This window comes from Oryctolagus cuniculus, chromosome 13 (assembly GCF_964237555.1).
Source record: "Oryctolagus cuniculus chromosome 13, mOryCun1.1, whole genome shotgun sequence".
In the NCBI taxonomy this organism is placed as follows: Eukaryota; Metazoa; Chordata; class Mammalia; order Lagomorpha; family Leporidae; genus Oryctolagus; species Oryctolagus cuniculus.
The window spans coordinates 57616982-57639235 of NC_091444.1; the positions used below are offsets into that span (position 1 = coordinate 57616982).

Consider the following 22254-nt stretch of genomic DNA (forward strand, 5'->3'; position numbering starts at 1 on the left):
CTGATTCCTTTTTTCCACTTTTTAACATTTTTTATGAAGGAAACCTTGAAAATTATTAGAATGATAGAATACAGCAGTATAGTACTTGGCACATTACTGAGATAGTAGCTACAGGATGAAAACGTAAGGAACTAATTCCTTATAGGCATTCACTAAGGGGAGAAAGAGGAGGGGAACCATCCTCTTTGCAGCGGTTAGCCAAACAGTTAAGAGGCTAAGAAGAGGCCTATGTAGGTCCAATAAGAGAGTGCCTGGGTTTAATTCTGGGTTTCATCCTGGGATTCCAGCTTCCTACAAACATGGTTCCAGTGAGACAGCTGATGCTGACTCCAGTAGTTATCTCACAGCTGCCCACTTGGGAGACCTGAACTGTGTTTCAGGGCCTTGGTTCCCAGCTTCAGCCTGGTCATGTTCCAGGAGCTGTAGGAATACTGGGATTGATCCATCTATGGGATCTGTTCTTGTTTGAACTGGCACATGCCTGTTTCTCTTCTTTCTCTTTTGAATAGTTTTTGAGAGAAGAACCACCAATTCCTTCTCTGTTTTAACATCAACTAGTGCTTATTTTAAAAAATCACACACACACACACACACACACACACACACACAAATAAATAAACATAAGAGACCATACCTGCTGGTGGCCATGGTCTCTCTGGAGCCGATGAGGCTGTCTGCCCCGCTGATGGGAGGGGTGGTGTGTTGCTGGAGATGCCACCATACACGGCTATGGGAGCACTGAGAAGGTGGACATGGCTGGGAGGCCACTATTGACCTCAGCTCCATGCGGTTAGTAGTCCATATGCTCCTAGTACATGCTACCAAATGCACTGTGGCCTCAAAACCCATCACCACTGCCCATCCAGAGGGGCAGTCGGATGAGCTCCCGCCCAGCATGGGCCTGAAACCATCCTGGTCTGAGGGGCTCTAGAGCTCCAAGGAAGGGTGCAGGCTGGCCAGTAGAAGGCTGCAGAGCAGGTGCTACAGGGAGCTTGCCAGATGGGTAGACACAGGCATCCCTGCCTTAGTCGTCACCTAAGCTGCCATGGGGGTGGGAGGGTACAATGAGGAAGGAAGAACAAGTAGAATCTTCTGGACATTCTTGGGCTGTAGGCCCAGTGGCCACCTGAGGCTTTGCCCCAAGGGTTGCCGGGTTAGGAGGCATTGTACTGGGTGCTGCCCTTGATGTCTGAGAAGGACAATGGCCCGTGGCTGTGGAGGGCCAGCTCTCCAGTCAAGGAACCTGACCTGAGTCAAGCCGCCAAAAGCTGTGTCTCTCCAGAAGGTGGGGTACCCACCCCACTGGCCTCCCTTGCCTCCAAGTCCAGGTCCCAGGTCCCAGGAATGTGAACCAAGAAAGGCTGCCGTGGGACTCACTGAAATGGGTCCTTCACTGTAGCTCTGGCCGGGGTCAAAGGAGGAGGTGTTCTGGTTGCCAGCGTCCCAGGAGCCTGAGCCGGCCAGTCCTCCGGACCTGTTCCTCTGAACTATGCGCTGGCCAAGGAGACAGGCCAACCCTTTCCACTGGCCACGGGCAGCAGGAACATCATGCTGAAGTCCAGGAGGTCACTGAGCTCCTTGTCCAAGCCCACGGGTGCTATTATCTGGGGGTGTTTCATTCTCCAGTGGTTGCAGCCAGTGCAGGGACCAGGGCAGGCTCCTTAGACCTGCAGGGCATTGTTGGGCTCCCAGCTCCCAGAGTGCAGCGGCATGTAGCAGGGCCTCCCAGGACAAAGTGGCATGGCAGCCAAGCCCCCAAGAGTCACACGTGGGCAGCAGGGCCTGGGCCTTTTCCCCCATGCGGCCAGCTGGGGTGCTGTGCCAGTGGTGCCCAGCACCTTGCATCAGGTCCATCCAGCTCCAACCTGCTAAGCCCGCGGCCACTGACACTGCTTCAGATTCCAGGTGTGGGAGCAGCCCCAAGCCACCTACCCAGGCCAGTCTAGCCTGTGCTTCTATGTCAAAACGTAAATAACAAAACCTGTCCCCAATACAATGCCACACAATACTTCTCAGGTTTTCTACAGGAGTTAATATCCAGACTATACAATTATCTCAAAAAACCCAGGGCTAAAAAAAAAAAAAAAACAAAACACAACAACAACAAAACAACAATTTTTAAACTAGGCTGAAGGACTTAACATACTCATCTCAAAAGAAGACATGCACATGTCCAATAGTTACATGAAAAAATTCTCCACATCATTAATCAACAGAAAAATGCAAGTTAAAACCAGAATAAGATTATCATCTCACTCCAGGTAGAATGACTATCATGAAGAAAACAAAAAATAACAAAGGGTGACATGGATTTCAAGACAGGTGAAATTTTTAGTATTTTGTGGGAAGGCAAATTAGCACAACCATTATGGAAAATAGTATGGGAGTCTCTCTAACAAAACAGAACTGAGCAAAATCCCGCAATTCCATTACTGGGTATATGTCCAAAAGATATGACATCAGTGTGTCAAAAGGATATCTCCTTTCCATGTTTATGGCAGTGCTACTCACAATAGCTAAAATATGGAAACGGCCTATGACTGTGATTCAGCAACTGAATGTACAAAGAATGATATATCCACAAAAGACATCAAGCAGTGAAATGCCACCTAGAACATAATTAAATAATTGTGAAGAGTGAAGAGCATCAATACCTCCAGATGGCCGCTCCTAAATGATTACATATGACAACTTCCTTTTCAAGAACTAGCCCTCTTAACCTGACTGCCATCCTGTTTCCTCAAGAAAATTTTACGTATATTTAGAAGTAGAATAAATTAGGTAAGTTTGCCTCCACTTTCATATGCAAATGTAATTTTAACTAAATTTTTTAAAAATTTTAGTTAGCATTATCATTGTCTTAATGCTAACATTGAGTAAAATAGGAATAAATATGGCTTACATTCAAAAAATCATTTACTGTGTGATAGAAGCACCAAAACCATTTGTAAATTCAGTCTGCATAAGCTGGAAAGAAGCAATAATGCAGGAGGGCTGTAATAGATTCCTCACGCCTTCATTTAATAATAGATTCCTAACATCTCATCATCAACCCCTTCTTTGATGGAAATGCAAGTAGGAAAAAAAGTTAAATTGGAAATTCTGGGGCCAGCGTTGTGGCATAGTTGGTAGGGCCACCACCTGCAGTGCTGGCATCCCATATGGGTGCTGGTTTGAGTCCTGGTTGCCTCACTTCAATCCAGCTCTCTGCTATGGACTGGGAAAGCAGAAGAGGATGGTCCAAGTCCTTGGGCCCCTACACCAACCTGAAAGACCTGAGGGAAGCTCCTGGCTCCAGATAGATGCAGTTCCAGCTGTTGTGGCCATTTGGAGAGTGAACCAGCAAATGGAAAACTTCTCTTTCTTTGCCTCTGCCTCTCTGTAACGCTGCCTTTCAAATAAATAAATTAACAAATATTAAAAACAAAGCCTGAAATTCTTATTCTCCATGATATTCATAGGCTTTTTGCCTTACAAAGCCTACTGTTTGGGTTATCCTACTAGGCATATGTGTGTTGTCTCCCTGAAATTGAGTATAAGCCAACCTACTTGAGGATTAAGGCCAACTCTCAGCAGACCATACCTTCCATTTTCTAAACTACATACAAATTTCAACATTAAAGTAATTTAAAATATACAATGGCTACCTTTAATTCAAGCAAGCTAACAGTATATACATTATGTACCTCTCAATGCATACTAACCTCTATGTCTATGGTTTCAAAGTTATCACAATAGCTTAAATATAATTTTATGACATCAGGGCCATAGCAAAAAAATCTCAAGATGTTTTAATAATTTAAGTAAATATTTATCTTTGCCCTTAATATGCTTTCTTTCAAATGCTTCTACAACAGGTAAACCTTTAAAAGGGACTCTATGCCAATGGTTTTCATTCTATTTCAAATTGTATCCACAGGGTAAAACTCTAAATGAGATATATTTTCTATCCCAGCAGCAGAGTCTGTAACTGTTCTGCATAAACTAAGTGAACTAAATGTTTGCCAGTAGTGATTGGAAATCTGTGACAGATATCATTGCAGACCAGACAAACCAGAACGAACAAGAATGGTACGGCAAAACTCTTGGTAGTTTGTCAAGACAACCTAAAATCAATGCTACAAATGAGGAAAATGAGGCATAGTGGGTCTATGTTACTTAGCTGCAGTAGGAAGAGGCTTCATGACTGTCACCCAAGGTTTACTGCACTTTTTGAGAAAGAAAGAAGTAGTTTCAAAATCAGAGCCATTAATCTATGTTTTCTCCAAGTGAAATACCATGTTGATATTTTAGAACCTAACGTTATTTAGTTACACAATTCTGACATCAAACACCGTGAGGTTTTATTTGAATTTAATGCATGAATGCATTCCTTAATGGATTCATTTAAGCACATATTCAGGGCTATCATGTCACTACCTTTAGCAGGCAAGAGAGATTCAAAGATAAATCTGACATGTGGTCCTTGCCCAAAATGCTTACTTTGCAGTACACTGAAAAAGTGTGGAGGCAAATTCAATGCTCTCTGTTAACCGATGCTCTTAAAAATTGTGTTTTTAATTAAGAGTGCTATTTTAAATCTCATGCATGATGTAGCTCACCAACATCCATTCTTAGTTTCATTACTTAGAAGTATGTAGTCTAAACAGGTCTGTTTGTCCTCAGTTTTTAAAAAAATGATCCATATCTCCTCCCATACTTCCTTAAAAAAAAAAAAAAACTTCTCCAAAGGCTTGTTGATATTCACTATATACAGCAGTATCCCGTAAACAAGTCCTGAATGCAGCTTGTGCAGAATAAACAATCCATGGGGGAGCAAACACATCTGACTTCTCCTCAGAAACCACACAAGGAAAAACTGAGGAGAAAACTATTTTAAGCATGGAGAGAAAAAACTACCAAACTGAAATTTAGTATCCTGAAACTTGTCTTTCTAAAGTGAAGAAGAAATAAATGTTTGGCAGGCAAAAATTATACATTTTGTTGCCAGAAGACTATCTTGCAAGAAATGTGAACAGTTTTCTGGAGAGGAAGAAAATCATATAGGTCAGAAACTTGGATCTACATAAAAAGGAAGAACATGAGAGAAAAAAAGAAAAATCACAGTAAAATATAAATTTTATTTTTCTTATTTTTAATTTACTAATGGGATTGCTGAAAGTAATGATAGCAACATATTAGATCATATATGATTTTAAGCTATATTTATGCAATACATACACAAAAATGGCATACATAATATTCATATATATTCATATTTACATATTACATGTGTATATATTTTTCTATCACTGCAAGGAAAATATGCATGAGGGTTGAAGGAATGGGAGGAGATGGGGAATATTTTGTTATTATGAGGCACTCACAGTATCCAGGAAGCAGAATATTTGAAAACAGACTGAGATTAGCTGTAAATGCATGTTGCAAACTCAAGGGCAACTACTAAACAAACAACAGTGAAAATGTTACAAAATGGAGCAGGCATATAGTCCAGTGGTTGGGAAACAAGCATCCTGAATACCTGAGTTTAATCCTTGCCTGCAGCTCCTGAATCCGATCTCTCTTTTTTAAAAAATGATTTCTTTGGAAAGAGGGGTGGGGGAGAGAGGGAGAGGGAGAGGGAGAGGGAGAGGGAGAGGGAGAGGGAGAGGGAGAGGGAGAGGGAGAGGGAGAGGGAGACGGACATTCCATTGCTGGTTCTTCCATCTGCTGGTGAGGTTGAGGCTGAGACTGGGCTGCAGAGTCTAAAGGAAAGTATGTCTAATGAGGTGGAACAGATAGATGTAAAGAGAGGGCAATATGGAGGCCAGGACGGAAGCCTACAAGGTGGTTGAGTCTGGTGTAGTGCACAGCAGGAAAGGTGAGGCCATGAAAGAAGAGTTGGCAGGTGAGGCACAAGAGGAGGACTCAAAGGAGGGTAAGGCTGCAGTGGAGAAACAGGACAATGAGACTGGTGTGGAGGACTAGGAGGGATGTGAGGCTATCATGGAAGTCCAAAGGAAAGGCTTGTGTTGAGAACCACAGTGAAGGCTAGGCTTAGGTGGATGGCTACAGGGAGGGTAGCAACTAAATAGAAGACCAGAGAGAAAGCGATCCTTAGGTGGGGGAATCACCACAAGGGTTATCCCAGGGTTGAGCCACAAAAGGAAGGTGAGGACAGTGTCAAGGAATAGAAATGCGAGGCTGGTATAGAGAAATGAGGAGGGTGAGGGTGGCATTGATGATGAGGAGGGAGAGGGTGGCACTGAGGATGAGAAGGAAGTTGGAAGTCACAGTGGCATACAAGCAGTGCAAAGCCAGGATGGAGGCCCACAAGGAAGATGAAGCTGGTGTAGAGTACCACAGGAAAGGTGAAGTTATGGCAGATTTGGTGGATGAAACCCATATGGAGGGCTAGAAGAGCGAGGCTATAGTGGACCAACAGAAGGAGAGTAAGGCTGGAGTGGCATGGAGGGTTGGGGGGAGGTGAGGCTGGTACTGAGGACCAGAGGGAGGGTGAGGCTGGTGTGCAGGGCCAGGAGAGTGAGGGTTGGCTGGAGGGTCAGAAGGAAAGTGATTCTAGTATGGTAGCCAGAAGGAAGCTGAACCCAGTGTGAATTACAAAGAGTGGGAGGCCAGGATGCAGGCCCCACAAAGAGATTGAGGCTGCTGTAGAGTACCACAGACAGGTTGAGGATATGGTAGAAAACTGTAAGGATGAAACGGATGTGGAAGTCTAGAGGAAGGGTGCAGTTGTAGCGGGGAAACAAGGGAAATACAACGGAGGTGGAAGATGAGGATAAGGTGTGGTTGTTTGTGTGGGCCAGAGGTAGAGTGAGGCTGGCCTTCACAAGAGGGTGAGGCTGGTGTGCAGGACCAACCGGGATGATGAGGCTGGTATGGAGGAGGGAGGAAAGTGAGTCCAATGTTGTTGGCGGGCCAGAAGGAATGGGAGGATATATAGAGAGGACGGAGTGGGAGGCAAGTATGTAGGCCCTCAATTAGGTTGAAGCTAACATAGAGTAGGAGGGATGGTGGCGCAATGGTGGAAGACTGGGTGGATGAGGGTCCAGTAGATGACTAGAATGTAAAGCTGCAATGGAGAAAACAGGAGAATGACGGCACACCAGATTACAACATTTTTAATGACATATGAGAGTAAGTGATGCAGTTGGGAGCCAAACTCTGGTTTGAAATCCAAATTCCATGCATTACCAAGCACCACTTTTGATTCAATTTCCTGCTAATGCACACACAAGGCGGCAGTAGATGTTGACTCAGTCATCGGGTTCCCTTCCACCAACGTGGGAGGCTTAGATTGAGTTCCCGGCTCCTAGTTTTGGCCTGACCCAGCCCCAGCAGTTGCAGGCAGTCGAGCAGTGGAGCAGCAGGAAAGGAACTCTGTTGGGATTACCTTACCAAGCAGGTCTGACCAAAGTGATTTTCCCAAAAGATCTCCATTGTTTTAGAAATGGACCTGATAGGAGCTGGCACTATGGCTTGGTGGGTTAAGCCGCATCCCACAATGCCAGCATCCCCTATGAGCACAGGTTCGAGTCCCAATGCTCCACTTCATTCCAGCTCCCTGCTAATCTGCCTGTGAAAGCAGCTGATGAGGGCCTAAGTGCCTGGGTCCGTGCACCACTTTGGGAGACCTGAATGCAGTTCCAGGCTTCTGCCTTTGGCCTAACCCTTTCCACTGTGGCCATTTGGGGAGTGAAATAGCAGATGGAAAATCTCCATGTCAACTCTGCCTTTCAAACAAGAAAGTCTTTAATCAAATGGACCTACAAGACCTTGGGTTCCCTGGGACCAAAAGTTTTACGATAGGCCAGTTTCAGTATTTCCCGATACCGATCAGCAAGTAAGTGGTATGTATGTTGAGGAAGTATTTAATTCTATTTAATGACCTCCTTCCTGAGTTTTTCATTAACAAAGATTTATATTATATCCTTCTAATAATACAAATAGATAGTTTTGTGCCAGCAGCAACTTAGATGTTGCCAGATCAGTACTTACAAATCCTTGAGCCTCTTGCATTCACTTATGTGAATTTAGCTGGTATTTGCTTTAATTTCTTTGATTGCTTCTTATTTGGGTGGAGTACGATCTTACTCTGAAGCAGAACAGATGATAATTATGTAAAACATAAAGTTATAAAGGTTGTCTAGCAGTTGAATAATTAATTTACAAGCATGAAAAGGCAGTGAAATACAGTAAATGACTGAAAACCAAAGCAGATTTTACAAAAACATCTAACATATGTTATCAAGTTTGGATCCTTGCATGCTATCTACTCCTACAAAAACATTAACTATTCTGTTTTTAAAAACAAAGTATGAAACATCTGATATACACAGAGTCAATTCTTTATCTCAACTTCAAAACAAATTCTCAGATTTCCCAAATCTGTATCACTTCCATAGGCCTTTAACTCACCACTGGGATTGTTGTCACTTCCCAGAGTTCATGACTGACATGAATAATAAGCTCCATGACATGAAATTTGGGAAATCAGAAGCTGTCCTTCGCAATTGTTTCCATAATGAAACAAGGTTTGGTTGCCCCACTGAAGGATCTTAAAGAGACCAACACTCTTTTCAGGCTCCTGATTCCATGCACGTCTCCACGAATGGACAATGACAATATAACACTTGGAATGACTCCAGCATTACGTCTTTGTCTAGAAATTTGAATAACAAGTTTTATAAAATACTGATTCTAAATGCTGTGTAGTCTCACAAGTACTTTTCACATCAGCAACACTGAAATGACTGTGAATCTTCCTTTCAAAGCCTGCACTAAGACCCTGCAGTTAGATTTTTCTACCACTTCTTTGAGTAAGTTCCCACATGTGAATAGAGACAACTGTATCATAGTACTTTGGTTGTATTCTATCAAAAGACTGTAATGCTCTTAATTCCACCTTGGGAATACTACACACAAAGCATCCGTGGTGGCCTGTGTGTACACAATTATCATTTAGATTCCTACCACTCCTCATGAATCTGGCCACTACAATGACTCTGGTCTGCTCATCCTCCTTGATGGTAACTCTCTTTAAAGGCAAAAAATGTGGGTCAACATGGATACTGGGTGGAACATACGTATGGGGAGTTGGGAATAAGAACATTCACTGAGAAAGACTGAAAACAACTATAACATTTAAAAGAATGAGGCAAGAGGAACAGAAGTCACATCCTTGGTCTGAAAAATATTCATGACCAGGCGCAGAAAAGTCTATGTACATCTCCTATAATATCCCCAGCACAACTTAAACATTTTGGAACTCTAACTTCTTCAAAACTGTAAAACAACAGTATCTATCTCCTTTCTATTGTTAAGAATGACTGGTACTTGAATGCTCTTACGATTTTTTAAAACCCTTCATGTTTCCCTCAAAATATGCCAAGCAGAAGGTGGAATACTGATGGTTATGTGAACAGACGATTTACTGGTAGTATTAGAAAATGAAAACAGTCCTTTGATTTTTATTTCGGTGAGCCTCCTCTGGCACTTCGTTATTAGAGAAGAATGTAGAGGTAATAAGAAAAAAAAAAAAAAAACAGAGTAACACTCAACAATCAGAATGCCTTGCTGTCTAAGATCAAGTTAAATGAAGAAAAGGCAGATATATTACTACCTGAAATAAACTTAGTACAAACAGAATTGATGCTTCAGCATAAGATTAGGAAATGGTCCCCAAAACAAGCTCCAAATTCTTCACTTTCACATATCCAGAATCTAACCAATGGAACCTGGCTTCATAAGAACAACAGGTACAGGTTCTAACTTTGAAAGCCTTTACATAGTTTGGCTTCCAGGAAACCGGCATTGATTCAGAAAACCCATTCAACATTGCATCAGATGGCTAACAGGATGAATCTGGAGTGATAGCAGAATTCATTGCAAAGAAGTATAATTTTCTTCAGGCTCACTGATGAATACACTTCTAGCATTAAAGAACAGAGATCTAAACATCAGGAGGGATTGATCTGTAATAAATTTATCTAATAGTAAACTTCAAGTAAATCAGTGATGGGATGATTTTGTAGCATTTTTGCACCATAATTCATGCAGCCAAGGCCAAAGACAAGAAGGATCATCTCCCTACATTCTAAAACTTCAACCAACCAATCACTAGTTCATTCCACTTTTAAAGAGCCAATTAGTGGCCAAAGTGACTAGAAATACAATATTCCAAATACAATTAATTAGTTTGATTATATCAGCTTCCATGTTCCTTTTATAAAGAGTCTTAAAATTTCCCACCAAAACATGCCTAATGGCAGAAGAACTAATGATGCAATTTGAATGGGCTTATTCACTATTATGGGTAAGAAATTATACCTGAAATGGCCAAAATGTGTCAAAGATAACTAGTGTATGGGTGAAGTCAGGACTTGCCCAGGGCAATCTAACCAGACACACCGTTCTTAATCCTAATTACCATTCAGTACTATGTGCTCCATATTTTCCATGGCATTCTGTTCAGGTCACTTTGTCTATAACATCATGAGTTTATTATCCTGTGAGTAGATGAATTCTTTCCTTCATGGAACATGCATAAATGATCTTAAGGCTTCTAAGGCAGCAAGACACCTGGGCCTCTCCTAACACTGGCTCTATGGGGATCCAGCTATGGTGTAAGAAATCACACCTACTGCCCATGTTGTGAGGAAGCGAAAGTGAGCCAAGTAGAGACACCACCTGGAGGAAGATATGGTTACCTTCTCCCAACTGTCAACAGCCTCGTGATGAAGGAACCGTCAGCCCAGCAACCACCAGACTATACACACAAGGACTCCAAGTAAGAACCTCCCAGCCTTCCCCCAAATAGTGGCAAATTAATAAGTACCATTTAAACCACAATGTTTGGGATGACTTGTTACACGGGAAGAAAATCCGAACAAATTTCTTTCTGCACCTAGGACTGCACTGTTTTCAATATAGAACCATCTAATTAACTGTGTTTAACGCTAGGCCTGGGGCTAATTCTGTGTTTCAATGAAGCTAACAGATGTTTATGAGCACATACTATGTGCTAGGCACTTCTAACACCCTGTTGAACAAAACAAAATGTTCTGCCTTCTCACAGAGCTTATGTTCCAATAAAGATTAAAACAATTAGAAATACAAGAGTACTTCATGAAGTTTTTGTAAAATGACATTTACATATTTACTTTGGTGCATTTTTTTCACATTTTGAAACATACTGCATGCTTCTGGTTTCATTCCTGAGCAATTCACCTTTTTGATAATCAGTTTTGGAATACGACTTGAGCTTAAATTAAGTCTCTTTTTTAAACTGACTCTCTTGGGAGTTGATGTATTTGCTGTTGGTGATGACGTTTTGATTCAAACTTATATCTTGACTCTCTTGGTTGTTCCCAATCAGGTCATCATTTGGGACAACTTGAAGGTGCGATTTTTTTTTTTAAATCCATGCATGTGAACTTCAGAAAGCTCATGGAAAATCCCCTCACGAAAAACCCTTGCCAACAGACAACATGGAAGTGTTATTCTGTAACAGATGGGGATACTTGCTGTCTGCTAATTCTACTTTCTTGGAGGATAAATTATGGGCCTGAGAAACAATCTTCTGATCCCTTAGCTCAATCTTCCTTTTGAACCTTGCATTCTTGAGATCTGTTTCCATATTGCTTTCCAAACACCAATTTATCAGCATTCCCTGAGACATTACTAGTGCACATTTCATGTCAAAATGAGATTAACGATCAGTAATACAAAGTTGATTCTGTCTGATACTGGATAAATCTGAGTGGATCTGGAGGTGTGGTTCAGAGGGTTAAGCTGCATTTGGGACACCAGCTTCCCATATGGGACTTAAAGTTTTGAATCCTGGCTCTTCAGCTTCTGATTCAGCTCCCTGCTAATGCACCTAGGAGGGCAGAAGACAACCCCAGTGCTTGGACTCCTGCCACCCATGTGGGAGATCTGGAATGGGTCCCTGGCTTGTAGCTTTGGCTTGGCCATTGTGGTCATCCAGGGAATGAATCAGTGGATAAAAAAATCTTTATTATTCTCTCTCTCTCTCTCTCTCTCTCTCTCTCTCTCTTTTTACACACACACACACACACACACACACACACACTTCAAGAAACCATTCCCAAGGCCCGCGCTGTAGCAAAACTGGTAAAGGCACTGCCTGCAGTGCTGGCATCCCACATGGGTGCTGGTTTGAGTCCGGGCTGCCCCACTTCCTATCCAGCTCTATGCTACGACTTGGGAAAGCAGTAGCAGATGACAAAAATCCTTGGGTCCCTACATCCACGTGGGAGACCAGAAGAAACCCTGGATCCTGGCTTTGGACTGGCACAGCTCTGGCCATTGCAGCCCTTTGGGGAATGAACCAGTTTTCTCACTCTCTCTGCCTCTCTGTAACCCCACCTTTCAAATGAATAAATATTTAACAACAACAAAGAAGCCATTCTTCAGGCATGTCCCCACATGTAGCCTCAGACAAGGAATTACAAAAACAGTCACAGACACTTATGCAAACACAAAAACAGGACATATAAAGCTTTGTAAGGGAGAATTGAATCCTAGTACATTAGAAAGTTTATTGTACTTGTAAGAAAAATGCAGATCAAGTAAAAGTCAATATAAAAGCTTTATATTACATATTAATTATATAAAGACTTGGACCAATGGGCAGAGACCTCTGTATCATCCAAAGAGGTGAATATCGAAAGGTTTTCACAATTAAGGTGTTCAGAGATAAAAAGAAAATGCTAACTGCAAAAAGACATAAAACTAGATTTAACCAAAGTAGATTGGAGCTAAATAGGAGACAAATTCAAACCAAAATTACATTTAGGCTTGGATAAAAAATGACAACTCTGCATGTGCATCTGTGCAGTATGACCAAATTTTAAAGCTTAAAAATGTACATGCTGGGGCATATATAAAACTAATCCAGATCAAATTAAATGGGACATTTGGAGGGCTAAAATATTAACTTAAGTCATATACATTGTATTTAAAAACTATGCAAAACCTAAATCATTAATCCTAGAGTTTTAAAAGGGAAATTTCATGAATGAACACTTAGTAGCCTTTATCAAATCAGTGTCTCCTGATAACAGATTCAATTCAAGTACTTGTGTATTCAGCAGTAAACACAAATGGTTCTGATTAATTCCAAGGAGCAAGAGACAGCAGGAACAGAAACCAGCACAAAACCTAGAGAGAAGGCAGAAGGTCACAGAGAACCCTACTCCTTTCAACTTATCTCACTCTACATTCCTACTTCCCTAGCCATCCCAAACCAGAATGCATCTCTCCACAATCGACAGGCAGACACTTCTATGAACCTGGAAACTGTCCTATCTGCATAACTGCTCCTCACTTGGGCTAGCACTGAGGCACAGCAGATTAACCACGGCCTGTGATGCCAGCATCCCAGAAGGGCACGGGTTCAAGCTCCAGCTGTTCCACTGCTGATCCAGCCTCCAGCTAATGCGCTCAGCAAGGCAGATGTCTCAATAGTCGAGCCCTCCCACCAACACGGAAGACCTCAACGGAGTTCCAGGCTCATAGCTTTTGCTCTAGCGAGCCCTGGCAATGGCAATCATTTAGGGAGTGAACCAGTGGAGGGAAGACTCCCAGGTCCCCATCACTCTATCACTCTCTGTACTGTGCCTTTTTGTCTTTTAATTAAATAAAAGCAAAACACCGGTTTTCAAAAGTCAACCATTAAGTGCAAAAAAATTTTTTCATCACTTAGCATCCTACCCAAAACACCCCAGAGAAACATAATCTTACTAGTATTAGTCTGCTTTTTGACTTCAGCCACTCTCTCTCTCTCTCTCTCTCTCTCACACACACACACACACAAACACACACACACACACAGACTACAGAACAGGCCAGAACCTTGCAGAAGCTGCCAAGTGTCAGGCTGTTTCTGACATATTTTCATACAAACTTTGAAGTAAAGACTGAACAGAAAGTCTCGTGCTAACTGTAAGGAAAAGGGGTGCAGAGCAGTGCCTCCTCACACGGGGCACCAAATGTAAGGAAAAGGGTGCAGATCAACAGCAGTCAGAATAAAAAGACTCACAGACAGATTGAATTTAGCCAAAGAAAAGAAACTCCCAGAGTTGGACAAACTGCCAGTGAGCACTGACCGAACACGTGGCAGAGGGCCCAGACCCCAGTAGGAAGGGCCTTTTTATACCTTAGGTGGGCTCAGGGTGGGTGTGGGTGGCAGTGGGTGGAGATGAGTGTCTCTATACAAGTTCTTCAAGTTTGGCCTCCTGGCTTCCAAAGCTGGGGAAGAGTGCAGGTGGTGAGGGGAAGAACAATAGGATGCGAGACGAAACTGGTCTCTTGAAAGAACGAATGAGCAACCAGAGCTTTTTTAAAATGGCTGAGGCATCTGTTCTTGTACCATCAATCCTGATTTTGAGTATAGATAAAGAGATGGGGCGCCGGTTTCCTTCTGGCTACTTCCTGCTGATATGGGGCGTAGACGTGGGGCAGGGTATCTATACACTGGATCGGATTGATTGGAGAAGGAGAGAGCAAGCAGCCTTGTGTTGCTCCTGCAGTCAAACCCTCCTGTAAGGGGTTTTGAAACATGTTAGTTGTACATGGTAGGAATGGCAGACAATGATTACGAGGATAAAAAGACAAATCAGAAACATGGTGGGAACGATGCCGAAATGAGGACAATGGGGGATACAGGAAAGCAAGAGTCCTGTCCAATGCATGGGAAGACAGGTTTATGCCTGACCGCTCCGTTTTGTGTAGGGTGTGTAACAAGCAGATTAGATACACAGGGTGCAAACCACAGGACAGAGTCATTGTTCCAGGATCTAAGAAAGGAGGGAGTTTTCCCATTGAGACACAAACGGAAACTGACAGAAAGGGTTCAGTAATAATTAGGTGTGTTTTGAGGCACGGCCAAGGAATCTGTGAGGTCCAGACCTGTGTGTCTCTTCACATGTAGCCCTGGATGAGACATAGTAAGGGAGGTGTGAACCTCCTAGGGAAGACACCCCGTTGACTTCCATCACCTTGCTGGCCGGGGAGGAGGGCTGGCCTAAATAGGAGGTTAGTATCGAATAGGTGGCATCTGCCTAAATTGGTACTGACCCTAGGCTGTCCTCCTGATGGCGGTGGTTACTCTGGGAGCTGGGCAGAGTGAAATGCTTTTTAGCCTGGGGCCAACAGGTTCTGCGGTTCTGACCCAGGAGTCCTTCAACCCCGAGGGCAGTTCCGTTTCCAGTGGCCTGGCTCTTGTCAGAGCCGACGGGGCTCTTCATGACAGCTACTTGCCCAATGCCCTGACTCCTCATTTCCTAAACAGGTGCCATTCAAGGGTGGACTGGCCTTTTTGGGTCTCCTTGATGGCAGATCATGGTGTAAAGCGGCCATTAATTGGCCTGCCACCTATCCTTACATTGCTCCTGATGCCTCACTCACTCCTCTTTCTCCTGGTCTCTGCTGAAGTAGAACACAGAAGCAGCCTTTAGGAATGTCAGCCAAGGGGGCGCTCAATCCCGTGCCTAATCTTTGGTGGCCTGAGCTGGAAATCTACAGTCACAGGCATGTTACGACAATATTCTTCCCGTGAGGTAAGATGATGCCAATGAGGAGATTTATGTTCTTCCATGTAAGATCAAAACATTAAGACTACCCTATCCAAACTGTCTAATACAAGGTCTGAAGATCAAACTGTACACCCTGATGGGGAGTTCTGCAGAATACAATCAGTTTCCCATCTTGAAGAGACTAGAGAAATGAGGGAACAAGTCAGGCTTTCCAGATTGCTTACTGTCAGTAACTTAAAATCCAGTGAAAACTTAGCAAACAATTTTAGCTGTCAAATAACTTGTGAAAACATGTACTGAAAGGTCCAATGCCTTCAACCCATTTTAAGAGTGCATACAGTTGGAAATACTTCTCAAATATCTAACACAAGTGTAACCCAATTGAAACAGGGAGCTGTTAATGAATTTTCCATGAAGACATACAATACGTGCATACATATGACACAGTACAAGGGAGAACGACAAAACAGTTTGTTAGTAGCAGAGAGATTTTTGTCTGCCACTAGACAACGGAGGGGAAAAGACGGAAGACAACGAGGCATGGAGCATTCTTTGGAACAAAGTTGCTCAGGACTTACTACTGCGCCTCAGTTTTTTTTTTCAGTTCTGCAAAATATATTATTAGAGATGGCTGGAGCAGAGGTTCTGTCTTTGTGCAACAGAGAACTTAGATGTGAGAGGAGAAATGTGAGGTGCAGCTCCATTACATTTAGTTTTTAGGATTTTAGGGTTCATAGGAGGGTGAAGAGACAGGTAGAAATGACTATTTTATTTTAGTCAGGACAGAAGGGGGGGTACTGTAAAGAGAGCAGGGGCTGAGCTTGTGAGACAGAGGGTGGAGTGTGGGAGTGTGGGTGGTGGTGCTGAAGTCAGGCTTCATTGCACCTGAGCAGCAGGCAGAGTCCTTTCTTAAGCTCTTGTTGGGGGAGGTGCTGAGCACCACACGGACCCTGATAAGGTGGGCAGAAGTGAGAAAGGCTCCTAGTTGAAGTTGACAGTGCATTGTCTTTGGAGCTTGGCATGTCTCAGTTGCAGAGCTTTCCAGAGCAATGCACATTCTGCTAGACTTTAGACTATCTATCTACGCCCAGGGGGAGGGACTGGACTGGCAAAGGAGACTGGAGAGGAGAGGTCAGGAAGAGAGGAAAGAGGCAGTTTTGGCTGCCGGTGACAGGAGTGGTTAAGAGCCAGACAGGGGACAAGGGTAAGGAGAGAGTCATGGTCCCGAGGCTGCAGCATCCTTGAGAGAACAGTGGAAGGGAAAGTCGAGGGTGCGAGGGGAGATTCCAAGTGTTTCTCTGGTTTGTGGGCTTGGAATGAGAAAAGCTGCCGTCAGAGGAGGCTTACTGAATGGGAATCAGGTGGGTCAGCCAGACAGGAATCACCAGATGGACGCTTGGGAGGACCCTGGGGTGGGCAGGGAGGAGGGTCACACTCCTGGGCCAGGATCTCAGAGAGGATGATATGAGGGAGGGGAGGAGAGCTTACAGAGAGTTTTAGCTCCCTCAGGAAGAGCAGGAGAAAGAGAATTCAGGGGAGAAGAAGTTGGAAGGGTGGTAACTTTCCTTGTTGCCAGTGGAGAGGGAAAAGGAGGCGCTAGAGAAAAAAGGGGAATGGAGTGAGCAAAGGCCTGTGTTCCCGAGAGGCCAGCTTATCAGGTGCGGGAGAAAGGATGGGGTGGGCAGGCTGACGATTTAAGGGGTGGCTCCAGGCCTTCTTCCTCCATGAGAAATCAGAGTGAGGAAAGTTGACCCCAATGGAGGAAAAAGGCTTGGAATAGGGGCTTCTGACCATCTGCCTTTTCTCTACGTAAGTATTAAAATCTTGGAGAATTTTGAGACAAAAAAAAGAAAAAACCACCAAATTCGTGCTGAGGTGGAGTAACAGCTTTGGCTTTGTCTCCCCCTTCAGGCCCAGCTTGTGCAAGTCTTTTCAGAGACAGGCCAGAAGGGAGTTGAAATTTGGAGCCCATGGATTAAACAAACTATGGCCTGAGGGAACAGGTTCTTGTAGCAGGGCTTCCCTGGGAAAGAATCACCTCAACCGAGAACTTAAGTCCTGAGTCCTCTAAGAGGAGACAGAGATAGAAACCAACTAAACACCCAGGCCCTACGAGGGGGGATGAACTGGTCACGAGCATCGCCCCAGCAGGCATGCGGTGAAGAGTGACCTCTCTTACCAATCTGATGGGCTGAAGACTAGGTCCGATGTGGGCATGTGATGATGAGATCAGGCAAAGGCTCTGGCTGTGAATTCGCTCAAAATGAGAAGTACAAGCGAGAGTGAGAAAATGTTCTGGAATAGGGTCTTCCAGGTCAGAAGGGAAAAAGGCGATTGTAGGAAAGAGAAGGTTAGGGGCGGGTGGAGACACTAAAAAGGGGAAGAATTTGTCCAGATGAAGGGTGGGGGGGGGGTCACAGCTCTCACCCAGAGAATACTAGAGTGGCAGACTGGGGCAAGATGCCGGCTCCTCCCTTTGCTTCTCACACGGGGCACCAAATATAAGCAAAAGGGCGCAGATCAGAGAAAAGACAGAATGCGAACTCATAGCCAGACAAAGCTTATCCAAAGAAAATAAATCCGCAGAGATTGGTGACCAAATGCCAGCATGTGCGTGCGTGCACACACACACACACACATACACACACACACACACAATATACACCAGGGTGCCCAGACCCCAATTGGCTGGGCCTTTTTGTATCTTAGGTGCACTAGGGGTGGGGGGGGGCAGTAAGTAGAGGTAAGCTTCTCCAATCAAGTTTTTCAAGTTTGGCCCCCTGGCTTCCAAACATGGGGCAGAATGCAGGGGGTGGGGTGGAGAACAGCACGTTGTGAGACTAAATTGGTCCCCTGAAAGAAGGTAAGGGGAACAGATACCTAAAATGGCTGAGGCTTCCGTCCTTGTTCCATCACTACCTACCTTTGTCAAATATACACACACTGACTGTCTTGCTAACAGCAGGTAGAATCGTCTCTGCTGTCAAGCATTAGTTCTACTGCTGGGCATTAGATGGCTTGGCCCCAGGACATTAACTCGACTACTTAATGCAGATGCAAATCACACTGTTTGTGGGTCTAGGGAGATGATGGTGAAGAAAACTAAGATAGTTATCCAAGCCAGGTATGCCGCATGTATGGCAGTGATCCAACCTCACCCAGGATATGGGAGTGGAACCAGAACTTGCAAACCAGGCATTCCAATATTGGGTGCCAGAGTCCCAAGTAATAACAAATGATTCTTCCTTGACATTGTACATCCAGTTGAATAAATCTAATAATTTATGGCATTAATGACCAAGCATTTAATTAACTACTTTAAAAGTATTATATACACAGGATTTCAGCCAAATTTGTAACACTCACAAGACAATATATACAAAAACTCAAGAGTGTGCCCAGTGTAATCAAAGTACAGGCACTCGAACTTAAACCTAACTAAAAGACTACTTCACATATTAGTTAAGGGTACAGGTAGGTATTACTAGTCCCTGAACACTAAAAGTACTCCTGGTCAGTCCCCTCAGATTGACACTGTCAACATTAACTCTTTGCTGAATCCACTATGTAAATACTAAATACAGGGGTGTAAAACAAGTTTTATAAAGTGATCTGGAAAGGTTTTATACAACCCTAGTACTTCATGGCTTAAAAATCTCCTCTTATGGAAAATTAGCAACTGACTCAATGACTGGATTTGATGTGATTTTATTTTTCCTCCATTCCCTGTATTGTCTATGTCTTCTATAGTGAATGCGCACTTACAAAGAATAAAATTAAGATGAGCTGCACTCTATAGCTCAAGGTCCCATCAATCCCGACCTTGCTTTGCATAAATAGAGTACAACAGAAATCAGGCACATCAAACTTTCTTTATAGAACTACAAGTGAGTGGCAAATCTAGATAGTACACTCCAGAACTGTACTGTCCCAGCCAGTGGCCACTACCAATCATGGGTGACATGCTGGACACACTACATGTGACTAGCCCAAGCCAAAATGGGCTGTAAATGCAAAAATAAGCATTGGATTTTAAACACTGTGGTCCCAAAAAAAGTAAAGAAACCCCTTAATAGTTTTCAGCATATCAATTAAATGTTGAAATGATAGTACTTTGGGTATATTAGGCTAAAAAACCACTGAAGTTGATTTCACATCATTTTCAAATGAGGATACTGGAAGTGAACATACAGATTGCACTAATTCATATTTTCACTGTAAAGTGCTGCTCTAGGACAAAATTATTCAAGTAAAGCCAGCAGCATGGCCATCAGTTGGGATCCTGTTCAAAGGCAGGTCTTTGGGCCCCAGCCCCAAAGTGCTAAGCAGAATATGCATTTTAACAAGACCCCCGTTTGTTCAATATACACACTGAATACTGAGAAGCACTGTTAAAGAAAACCTGTATTTTCCCTACGTGTGACAATCTCACTTTTTTAAAATTTATCTATTTATTAAAATGCTACAAGGGGTCATGACAATTCTAGACAACAAGAACACAAGGTGGATAAAAAATGCAAAAACAAATTTCATTACCATTACCTGTTTTGGTGGAGTTTCTGTTCCACAGAAGACAACAAATTAAAAATAACAATCCAGTTCTTCTATGAACGCTTGTTTTTAAAAATGCAACTTTGTGCAAAAACAACTGATGTTTCATGGATTTTCAAACCATCCTATTAATGCACCAAGAACATATCATAGTGTCTGTGCAAAACTGCCAGTATCAGTAGAAAAAAAAAGGCTGAAAATCAATTAAAATACCATAGAGTGTCTACTGAGCCACAAGATGTTAGGAAAATCTAAAGGTGTCCACTTAAAAACTTTACCAAAAATATACTAAAAATATACAAGAAACATTTCAATTTGAAATGCAGCACACAGAGAAAAAACAGCAAATGACAAAATTAGTGTAAAATTAGTGCACAAGAACACTGCGCTGATAAAGACAACGGACTCATTTAGAGGAAGAAGCTGTTCTGGTCTCCAAAGTCCTTTTCTGTATTCCACTGCACCTGTTTATTCTACAGAGATGCATTACTCAAAACTAAAACAAGCAGTTACTCACGTTCCCATGTTTCTGACTGATTATAATTTAATAAAAGGAATCGAGCCCACAGGAAACTGAAAAAAGGTTTCATTCTCTCTCCTCCACACTCCCACTTAGTTATCTGCCACCCAAGAGAACTTATACAGAGAATCTGTTACTTATTCACAAGACTATACCAAAAACATCCTTATGTGTGATTAATCTCCAAAAATGTGAATTTCTGAAGAGCTCCTAGTGGAAGTGGGGTACATAGACACTCAAGGATTTGCTGAATAAACAACAACAAGCCTGTAAGCTCACACAATGAAAGAAAAGCTTTATCTGATTAAATTAAGTATAGGGCATGCTGGCCTCCTTTTAAATGAAAAAAAAATGTAGTTAGTTTGAAGAACAGCTGATGGTAAATCAGTTTTTTTTTTATTTTTCAAATGCTGTTTGTATATCCTCTGTATTTCTCTCCCATTTTACACTGTAAGTTACATATAGGCATTAATACTAAAAGTATACAAATACTCGTTCACTTTGAAAAAAATCATCTCATTTCCAAGAAAATATACAACAGATCCAATATGGCTGAATATGGTATAGCAACAATAACACGTTGCAGCCATTTGGGTAGTGAACCAGGGAAAGGGAAGACCTTTCTCTCAGTCTCTCCCTCCCACTATCTGTAACTCTACCTCTCAAATAAATAAAATCCTTAAAGAAAATTCATATGGAATCACAAAAGGCCACAAATAGTTGGAGCGATCTAGAGTAAGAAAGCCCAACCTGGATGAATCATAATACTCTGTTTCAAAGCATTCTACAAAGTTACAGTAATTAAAACAGCTCAGTAATGGCAGAAAATCCAACATGTAGCTCAATGCAACAGAACAGCGAGCCCAGAATTTAATCCACATACAGATAGCCAGTTGACTTCTGACAAAAGTGCTCAGACCACACAGTGGAATTAAGGATAATATTTTCAAAATGGCGCTGGCAAAACTGGATGCATATACGTAGAAGAACGAAAGTAGATCCGCATCTCTCTTCACATACAAAAATCAACTGAAGATGCATCAAAGACCCAATTTAAGACCTGACATTATGGACATTATGAGGTTGCTGGAAGAAAACGTAAGGGAAACTCTCAAAGACATTGGTGTAGGAACAACTTCTTGGATGGGAACCCCGAAGCACAGGCAACAAAAGTAAAACTAAGGAACTAGGGCTATATCGAACTCGGAAACAAAGGACGTGACAATTCGAGTGGAGAGACATCCAGCAGAATGGAAAAAATAGTTGCAAACCATCTATCTGCAAAGGATTAATATCCCAAATATATATGCAACTTAAAACAGTCAACAACAACAAAATCAATCCAGTTCGGAAATGGAAAAGGATTTCAACAGACAATTCTCAGATAGAAGAAATACAAATGGCAAATGAACATACGGGAAAATGCTCAACATCTCCAGGCTTCAGGGAAATTTAAATCAAAACTGCAAGGGGATAATCTCCTCACCCCTATTAGAATGGCGGAAATCCAAACAACGGAGTAACAAATGCTACAAAGGATGTGGGGGAAAATGAACACTTAGACACTGCTGGGAGGCATCTCAGGGAATCAAACAGAAAGAAATGTTTGTGTGTATCAGTATT

General features: G+C 42.7%; 1 long non-coding RNA gene and 1 other non-coding gene across 2 annotated transcripts in view; both read right to left on the reverse strand.

The window, feature by feature from the left end:
* LOC103351033 (formin-2) overlaps positions 1 to 5585 on the reverse strand; it is a 134321-nt gene extending 128736 nt beyond the window's left edge. Inside the window, exon 1 of the transcript XR_011381527.1 lies at positions 635 to 5585. This is a non-coding gene — a transcript (formin-2). The remainder of the gene's footprint in view (positions 1 to 634) is intronic.
* A 91-nt stretch (positions 5586 to 5676) lies between these two features.
* LOC138844981 (uncharacterized) overlaps positions 5677 to 22254 on the reverse strand; it is a 19649-nt gene continuing 3071 nt past the window's right edge. The window contains exon 3 of the long non-coding RNA XR_011381530.1: positions 5677 to 8095. This is a non-coding gene — a long non-coding RNA (uncharacterized lncRNA). The remainder of the gene's footprint in view (positions 8096 to 22254) is intronic.